Here is a 10492-nt window from a genome sequence, read left to right on the forward strand (position 1 = left end):
GAATATATACATATATATATATATATATATATATATATATATATATATATATATATATATATATATATATATATATATATATATATATATATATATATATATATATATATATATATATATATATATATACACATAGATGCATATATGTGTCTGTATGTGTGTGTTCTCTTGGTTTTATTCACTCATTTTTACACTTGAATGGCACTGAAGTGACTTTAAACCTGCAAAATATTCATGTACTTAATAGGGAAATTACTATTAATGTCAGATTTATATCATATAATCATCAAAGTATTGTCTACTAATTTAATGCTTCTAAATCTGTCTTCCTTTTTGACAGCTAAGAATGAAGATATATATATATATATATATATATATATATATATATATATATATATATATATATATATATATATATATATATATATATATATATATATATATATATATATATATATATATATATATATATATATATGTAACTTTTATATCATATAGTGTCAAGTGTGAGCATGCATTGTTTATTAATTTAATGCTTCTAGATCTTTCTTCTTTTTTGACAGCTAAGAATGAAGACATGTAAATATATATATATATATATATATATATATATATATATATATATATATATATATATATATATATATATATATATATATATATATATATATATATATATATATATATATATAAAATAAAATATTCATGTACTTTATCGTGAATTTAGTATTTATATCAGATTTATATCATATAATCATCAAAGTGTGAGAATATATATATATATATATATATATATATACACATAGATGCATATATGTGTCTGTATGTGTGTGTTCTCTTGGTTTTATTCACTTATTTTTACACTTGAATGGCACTGAAGTGACTTTAAACCTGCAAAATATTCATGTACTTAATAGGGAAATTACTATTTATGTCAGATTTATATCATATAATGATCAAAGTATTGTTTATTAATTTAATGCTTCTAGATCTGTCTTCCTTTTTGACAGCTAAGAATGAAGATATATATATATATATATATATATATATATATATATATATATATATATATATATATATATATATATGTATATATATATATATATATATGTGTGTGTGTGTGTGTGTGTGTGTGTGTGTGTGTGTGTGTGTGTGTGTGTGTGTGTGTGTGTGTGTGTGTGTGTGTTTTCTTGGTTTTATTCACTTTTTTTACACCTGAATGGCACTGAAGTGACTTTAAACCTGCAACATATCCATGTACTTTATCATGAAATTACTATTTATATCAAAATAAACATTATTTTTAATTTCAATATTTAAAAAAAAAAAAAATTGATAATAAAAGAAAAAAACACGTACTTCTTGCACAATTTTTTGGTGTACAAATATCTATTTCAAAATGATCCCGGGTCCTTTTAGCTCCTGGCCTCCAGGCAGGACCCCCTGTGGCCCCACCACACACCACCCCAGGACCAGGTCCTGCTCGGGGGGGAGCGTGTGAGGTGTGCACCAGGGGCAGCTAATTGGACCAGTGTCATTTAAGCCAGGAGTCACAACATCAGCAGGTCACAACCTCCACAAATCTCCCGCGCGTCTAATAGCGTGTCACCCACTCCACGGAGGTCACCGCCGGGCGACGTGTCACTTTTTAACGAACGCGCAGGCGCACTGAGGTGAGATTGATGTCGCAATCAGAGACGATCATATATAATCGTTATTGGGGGGGAGAAAAAAAACGTATATAATCGTTATTGGGGGAAAAAAAAACCGTATATAATCGTTATTAGGAGAAAAAAAACTCCAAAAAAAATATTGACTATTTGTATTTAGAAATAAATCAGTAAAATCACTTCCGGTCTTGCCGATCACAACAGGAAGTTACGATCGACACGTCAGAAAAGTCTTTAAAATAAGAAACAGCTGCTTTTAATCACGTGTTTCTCGGACCAAACACCCACGCGAATCGTTCCAACGTTCGACTATTCCGTCAGGTTGACGTTTACCGGCGGTTTTTTTAATGTCGAGGTGTGCCTAATGAAGTGTCCGACCGCGCAGGCGCAGAAGAGTCGTCGTGGGAGAAGTATCTCGGGTGTGGAATGTGTTGCCAGCTGCCAGAAATGTTTCTCTCGCTCGTAAAAGCAGCCGTGGGAGGGCTTTTATTCTCGCCACTTCCTGTTTGGCTTTGCAGTTCGCCAAAAATAAAAAATAAAAATAAATTAAAAAAAACACTAAATAAAAATACCCAAGTACACAAGAATGAAGTACTTTGGAGTATTCCAGCGACTTGATGTTTCGTATCGGTTACAAGCTAGAACTATTCCCATCATACTTTTTTTCTAAATATTAAAAAAATAAAACGCAGCGTAGTAAACTTTTTTTTTTTTTAAATCGCTACATTTCTCGTTGTATTATATTGGATTATTTACAACGTCATATTTCCGAGAAGCAGGTGATTAAAAGCAGCGGTCAGCGTGTTTCTGACGAACGCTTTTTACTGACATGTCGATCATAAATAACTTCCTGTTGGGAACTGCCAGACCGGAAGTGTTTTATTTTTACTGATTTATTCCTGGCGTCTCTGCCCTTGAATTGACTATCGATTAAGAATAGTCAAGCATCTTGAATCTTTTCAAACGACCCGATGGATTTTGGAGCTTTTTTTTTCCTTTTTTTTCTTCTTCTTCCCAAGAATGATTACATAAGGTTCGTCTCCGATTCGGCCCACGAATCAAATATTTTACTCGTCACGTAAAACATTGCAAACACGTGCTTTTATTTTTCCACAAAAGGCCCATTTCTTTTTTTTTTTTTTTTTTCATTTCTATTCCGTTGTACTTCGGGGGTGCCTAATCAACTGTCCTTGAAGTGTGTCCACTGGAGCGTCCACGCGACGTGGAATGTTTAAATAGAGTCGTCATTTTTTTTTTTATCAGCGTAACATCCACGGACGTAATAATCCACGGGAGGGGGGAAAACATGAATACATTTTAATACATTTCTTCTGGCTTCCTTTTTTTCTTTTCTTCCTCCTTTCTTTCTTTCTCTCTTCGTGCATTTTTTTTTTTTTTTTTTTTTTTTTTTTTAAATAAGTCTTTTATCTGAGCGGGGATCACGTGATCACGAAGTGATCTTCGCTGCTTAATGGGCCGCTAAGCAAGCTGCGCATCACAATGAAATATAGAAAGGAAAAAAAAAAAAAAAAAAAAAAAAAAAAAAAAAAAGCAAAGTGTGTGTAGGGGGTAGGCGTTCATTTTTCATGCTTTTCACGCACCGTGGATTCGTCGGGGAGGGTGACGAATCCACGCAATGCCACAAACGTCGCCGGGAAGAAATAAATTAGATTACAAAATGAGATTCTTGCAACAATTAAGTAAAGGCCCGAAACTTCTTTATTCACGAGGAACAACCGGCGTGATTAATCGATTTAATTTGCGCGTTACTGCGGGGCAAAGTGTGGATGCTAATTTGGATAAACACAGAAGGAGGGGGGGGAGGGGGGGCTCCTCGTTATTGACTGCCGCTAAACTTATGACAACACAATTGAAATTATTAATAACAGGAGAAAAAAAAAAGAAAAAAAAGGAATAAAATAAATAAATGCTCTTTTGTTGTTGTTTTAATGTCGTTTTCAGTCCTTTAATATTGTACGAAATGTATCCAAACATGTTTTTTTTTTATTCAACTCAATTCGGACATATATATACGAGCGCATTTCTCCATAAATACCGACCACTTCTAAACATGCGGATAAATATGGAAAAATTGAGCTACTTCCATAATAATAATAATAATAATAATAATAATCATAATAATAATAATAGTCCGCCCCCCCCCCCCCCAGACGACATGTTGGTATATTTGCCACGTACAGAATAAACAGCTTCACTATTAGACGATTGGTCGACATGACATTTAAATAACAACAGTGATTAAAACATGAATACTAGTATTGTTAGCTGACCTGTTCACATTTTGGTACACAACTAGAACATTCTTTATAGCAAGGGGAGCACTTTAGCGACTATGTACAAAATAAAATATTACATTTCCTCTCCGTTTTTAGGGCGATGTATGTACACAGAAATTCAACTTTTTTTTTGGAGTAAAAATAACAACTGCTCCTTCTTTTTTTTTTTTTTTTTTTTTTTTTTTTTTTTTTTTTTTGGTCCATGCATTCGTCCTTTTTTTGTGTGTTTAATTCTTTGCAAAGTCCAAAAAGTCTTGTTGTTGTTGTTGTTGTTGTTGTTTTACACGTACCATTCATTGAAATTGGACGAGAGGGTGCCGTGGCCGGCCGTGTGGTGCACCGCGGGGGCCGCCGGGGATATGGAGGAGCTGCTGCTGCTCCCGCTCTGGTTCTCCCCGGACGGAGACACGATGGTGGGCGGCGTGGACGACTCGTAGCCCGAGCTGGCGGCGGGGGACGGCTGGGACGCGGGGTTGCTGGCTTCGTGGACCTGCGAGGAGTGCATGTGCGGGACAAATGAAAACAAACATGCATCCCAATCCATTTTGTCCCTTGCATAAATAAAAAATAAATAAAATAAATGGCATTTATTAATGTTACCTTCATGTGTTTGCGCAGAGAGCTGGGGTGCGTGTAGGACTTGTCGCACATTTTGCACAGGTAGGGCTTGTCGGACGTGTGCACGTGCATGTGTTTCTTCCGGTCGCTGCTGTTGGCGAAGCGTCGATCACAGCCGTCGAACTCGCACTTGAAGGGTTTTTCTCCTAAATGCCAGGAAAACAAAAAGAGTTCAACACAATTCCGTTTTGGGTTTTTTAGCAGCATGAATATTTGTATGTATTTTTCTTAATTGCATGCATACGTTTTTATGTATTTTTCTTAATTGCATGCATACGTTTTTATGCATTTTTCTTAATTGCATGCATACGCTTTTATGTATTTTTCTTAATTGTATGCATACGTTTTTATGCATTTTTCTTAATTGCATGCATACATTTTTATGTAATTTTCTTAATTGCATGCATACGTTTTTATGCATTTTTCTTAATTGCATGCATACGTTTTTATGCATTTTTCTTAATTGCATGCATACATTTTTATGCATTTTTCTTAATTGCATGCATTCATTTGTATGTATTTTTCTTAATTGCATGCATACATTTTTATTTATTTTTCTTAATTGCATGCATACATTTTTATTTATTTTTCTTAATTGCATGCATACATTTTTATGCATGTTTCTTAATTGCATGCATACATTTGTATGCATTTTTCTTAATTGCATGCATACATTGTTTATGTATTTTTCTTAATTGCATGCACACATTTTGTGTTTACTTTTCTTTCTAGGCGCATGCGTATTTAGATGTATTTATATTCTCAAGTGCATGCACTATTTATTTTTTATTTATTATTATTATTATTATTTTTTAAGTATATGCATGTGTTTTTGTTCTGTTTAATTTTAAGGGCAAGCATAATTTGCATTTATTTACGTTTTTGTAAGTAGCATGCATGTTTTTGGTTGTTTTTTAGGTACATATATATATATATATATATATATAAATATATAATTCAAATATATGCATATGTTTTTGTTTTGCTTTATTTTTAGGGACATATTTGATGTGTTTTGTTTCCTTTACATTTTAAGGACATGCATACATATAAATTATCCAAGTTAATGCTCATGTTTTTGTTTTTATGCACACATGTTTTTGTTTTCGTTTTAGTTTTTTGTCAGGGACATTCTTTTAGACTTAGACTTAGACGTCATTTTTAATGTCATTCAAATTTGAACTTTGCAGCACAGATAAGAACGAAATTTCGTTGCATCAGCTCATGGTAGTGCATATTTATATTTTTAGTTGACTTTTCATTTTAGGGGCATGCATATTTTGTATTCATTTGCGTGTTTTTTTTTTAAAAGCAGCATGCATGTTTTTTTCGGGACATATATAATTCAAGTTTATGCATGTGTGGATTTTTTTTATGCATACATGTTTTTGTTTTGCTTTTTAGAGGCGTATTTATGTTGTCATGCACGCATTCTTTTATTAATTTAGCATGCATGTTTTTTTCGGGTTTTTTTTAGACATGCATATATATACATTATTCAAATATATGCATATGTTATTTTTATGCATGCATGTTTATGTTTTCTTTTTTGTAGTAGCGTATTTCTGTTTTTTGTTTACTTTCCATGTATATTTTTTTTTATTCACGTTTTTCATGCATGTTTTTTGTTTTGTCCTTAGGGACATGCATGTACAATTAGACTTGGGCTTTTATTATTCAAGTACATGCATATGTTTTTTTTATGCATGTATGTTTTGGTTTATTGTTTACTTTTAATTGTAGGGGCATGCATATTTGTATTTGTTTACGTATTTTTTAAGTACCATGCAAGCTTTTTTTTGTGTTTGTTTTTAGGGACATGCATATGCAATTAGACTTGGACTTTTATTATTCAAGTACATGCATATGTATGTTTTTTTAATGCATATATGTTTTTGTTTATTGTTTACTTTTCATTTTAGGGGCATGCATACTTTTATTTGTTTACGTATTTTTAAAGTATAATGCATGTTTTTTATATTTTGTTTTTAGGGACATTTATATACAATTAGACTTAGACTTGTATTATTCAAGTACATGCATATGTTTTTTTTTTATGCATATATGTTTTTGTTTATTGTTTACTTTTCATTTTAGGGGCATGCATACTTTTATTTGTTCACTTTAAAGTATAATGCATGTGTTTTTAGTTTAGTTTTTAGGGACAAGCATATACAATTCGACTTCGACTTTTATTATTCAAGTACATGCATATGTTTTTTTTATACTTGTATGTTTTTGTTTATTGTTTACTTTTCATTTTAGCGGCATGCATACTTTTATTTGTTCACGTATTTTTAAGTATCATGCATGTTTTGTTATTTTTTACTTTTTAGGGACATTCATATACAATTCGACTTGGACTTTTATCATTCAAGTACATGCATATGTTATTTTTATGCAAGTATGTTTTTGTTTATTGTTCACTTTTCATTTTAGCGGCGTGCATACTTTTATTTAGTCACGCATTTTTTAAGTATCAAGCATGTTTTGTTTGTTTTGTCTTTAGGGACATGCATATGCAATTCGACTTGGACTTTTATTATTCAAGTACATGCATAGTTATTATTTATGCTTGTATGTTTTGTTTTACTTTTCATTTTAGCGCATGCATACTTTTATTTATTCACGATATTTTTAAGAGTCCATGCATCTTTTTTTGTTTTGACTTTTTAGGGACTTACATATACAATTCGACTCAGACTTTTATTATTCAAGTATATGCATATGTTTTTTTTATGTTTATACCGTTTTTGTTTATTGTTTACCATTGTTTATCATGCAATATTGCATAAGGTTTTTTAGAGGCGTTTTGTTTGTTTGTTTACTTTTCATTTTAGGGGCATGCTAACAATATATAGTTTTTTGTTTGGCGCATTTATGTTTTTTTTGTGAACTTTTAATTTTAGGGCCATGCATATTTCATTTTTGACGTTTTTTTTTTTTTAAAGGTGCATGCATTCGTCCCTTTTATGGGCAGCATGCATATATATGATCATTATTCAAGTATATGTTTTTGTTTTTTGTACTTTTCATGCATATTTTCATTTAATGACGTTTTTTTTTCAAGGTGCATGCATCATTAATATGTTATTATTATTATTATTATTCAAGTATATTAATCTTTTTTTTTGTGTGTGTGCAAATCCACTCCCCGCGCGCTACCGGTGTGCGTCCTTTTGTGGATTTTCAGGTTTTCCGAGCGCGCGAAGACTTTCCCGCAGCCGGGGAAGGGACAGGGAAGGGTTTCTCCCCGGTGTGGACGCGGATGTGGTTGACCAGCTTGTACTTGGCCTTGAAGGGCTTGCCCTCCCCGGGAGCAGTCCTCCAGAAGCAGATGTGGTTGGTCTGCTCGGGGCCGCCCACGTGCTCCACGGTGAGGTGCGTGACCAGCTCGTGCATGGTGCTGAAGGTCTTGTTGCAGGACTTCTTGGGGCTGGCGAGCTGCTCGGGCTCGACCCACTTGCAGATGAGCTCCTAGCTTGATGGGCTGCCGCATGTAGCGAAGAAGGCGCCGGCGCCGTGGTGGTGCGCGGCGGCGGCGGCCATGTTCATGTTCATGGCGCCGTAGCCGTGGAGCTGCGTGGGCGCGTAGTCGGAGCGCGGGCTGCTCACGTGGCCGTACTGCTCGCGGCCGTAGACGTCCCCGGTGAAGCCCAGGCGCATCTGGGCCGTTGACGTGCACGTTGGAGGAGGCGTGGCCGCCGCCGCCTGCGCGTCGTGGAGCCCCGGAAGAGCAGGTGAGCCGCCGCCGCCGACTCCGAGTGGCCGGACGCGAAGCCCCCGGACGCGAAGAGGCTGTGCTGCGCGCCGCTCGCCGCCTCGCCGAAGCCGCGGTTCCTGACAGAAAGTCCCGCGTGGAGTTGAAGGTGGAGTAGGAGCCCACGTGGCCCGGGTGGTGGTGGTGGTGGTGGTGGTGGTGGCCCAGGCGGCCGCCGCCGCGTAGCCGGGCGCCTGCCGCGGAGAAGGCCGCCTGGCCGCCGTCGTGCGCGCCGTGGTTGATCTTGAAGGCGCCCATGCCGGCGTCCGCGAACGGGTTGATGCCCAGCGCCACCTCGCGCTCCGACACCTCGCCCGCCGAGTGGTGCCGGGCCGAGCCGAAGGTGGTGACTCCGATGGCGGGGTACTGGGGTCCTGCGTCCAGGAGCATGGCGTGTCGAGCGAGGAGTGAACCCACGCAGGAAGATGTCGCGCACACACGGGTCTTCTTCCCCTCCCCTCCCCTCGGTCGTCGTCGCCCTCCGAAAAAAAAAAAGAAAACAAATCCGACAAACCTTCTTGTTGACTTTCTACGGCGCGTCGGACGCCCCACGCGTGAAACACAACAACAACCCACGCGTGTTTTTTTTTTTTTTTTTTTTTTTTTTTTTTCTTCTCTCTCCCCGTGGCGCGACTTTCACCTCCTCGGTCAGACGGCGAGCAGCAGACTGATAGTCGCAATCATTCCTGCAGATAAATGAATTGCAAAGACAACACCGTCAGCCCTGATCAATGGGAGGAGGGGAGGGGGGGAGGGCAGTCACGTGGGGGCCCGGGGACGCGCCCTCATTGGCTGATCCGCACCCCCCCCCCCCTCACACACTCCCAAAAGAACCCCCGTCCCTCCACCTCCCCTCAATAATAATCCACGTAGCGACGACATATTTGATTTTTACTTTCACTATCCAGAAAAACACTTTCACTTTGCGCAAATATTTTAAAAAAAAATACATATATATATAAATATTATAGACCTGCTTTGGTCACGTGTTACCAAATGTGCAAAGAAGCTAAATATACATTTCAAAAAATAATATTTGCATATTTTGCTGATTTAATTGAAACAATTAAAATGACTTGAAGTGTTTGCATAAATGTAATATGTACGTTAAATATGAAATAAAAATATAAATACATGTGCATTTAAAAAAAATATATATATATATATATACATATTTGTAAATAAATAAATAAAAATTCAAAATAAATGAAAATGACCTGAAATGTTAGCATAAATGTAATCAAATAAAAAATATAAATGAATGTACATTTTAAATTAAATTAAAAAATATACATATTTTGCTAATTTAATTGGATAAATAATACATTAAAACACTTGAAATGACTAGCATAAATGTAATCTGTACGCTAAATATGAAATAAAAATATAAATACATGTGCATTAAAATAAATATATATATATATATATATACATATTTGCAAAAGTAAATAAATAAATAAAGATTCAAATAAATAAAAATGACTTGACATGTTAGCATAAGTGTAATCAAATAAAAAATATAAATAAATGTACATTTTGAAAATAAAATGAAAATATACATATTTTGCTAATTTAATTGAATAAATAATACATTAAAAACACTTGAAATGACTAGCATACATGTAATCTGTACGCTAAATATGAATATAAATATATAAATACATGTGCATTAAAATATATATATATATATATTTGCAAAAGTAAATAAATAATAAAGAATCAAAATAAATAAAATGACTTGAAATGTTAGCATAAGTGTAATCAAATAAAAATATAAATAAATGTACATTTTGAAATAAAATGAAAATATACATATTTTCTAATTTAATTGAATAAATAATACATTAAAAACACTTGAAATGATTAGCATAAATGTAATATGTACATTAAATATGAAATAAAAATATAAATACATGTGCATTTAAAATATATATTATATAATATAATATACACTACCGTTCAAAAGTTTGGGGTCACCCAAACAATTTTGTGGAATAGCTTTCATTATCTAAGAACAAGAATAGACTGTCGAGTTTCAGATAGTTTCAGATGAAAGTTCTCTTTTTCTGGCCATTTTGAGTGTTTAATTGACCCCACAAAAGTGATGCTCCAGAAACTCAATCTGCTCAAAGAAAGGTCAGTTTTGT

At 34.9% G+C, this 10492-nt stretch overlaps 1 pseudogene; it reads right to left on the reverse strand.

Annotated features, from left to right (window-relative positions):
• Positions 1 to 3366: 3366 nt before the first annotated feature.
• LOC133629688 (zinc finger protein ZIC 1-like) lies at positions 3367 to 9011 on the reverse strand (annotated as a pseudogene).
• Between the last annotated feature and the right edge of the window lie 1481 nt (positions 9012 to 10492).

This window comes from Entelurus aequoreus, linkage group LG15, assembly GCF_033978785.1.
Source record: "Entelurus aequoreus isolate RoL-2023_Sb linkage group LG15, RoL_Eaeq_v1.1, whole genome shotgun sequence".
Taxonomy (NCBI): Eukaryota; Metazoa; Chordata; class Actinopteri; order Syngnathiformes; family Syngnathidae; genus Entelurus; species Entelurus aequoreus.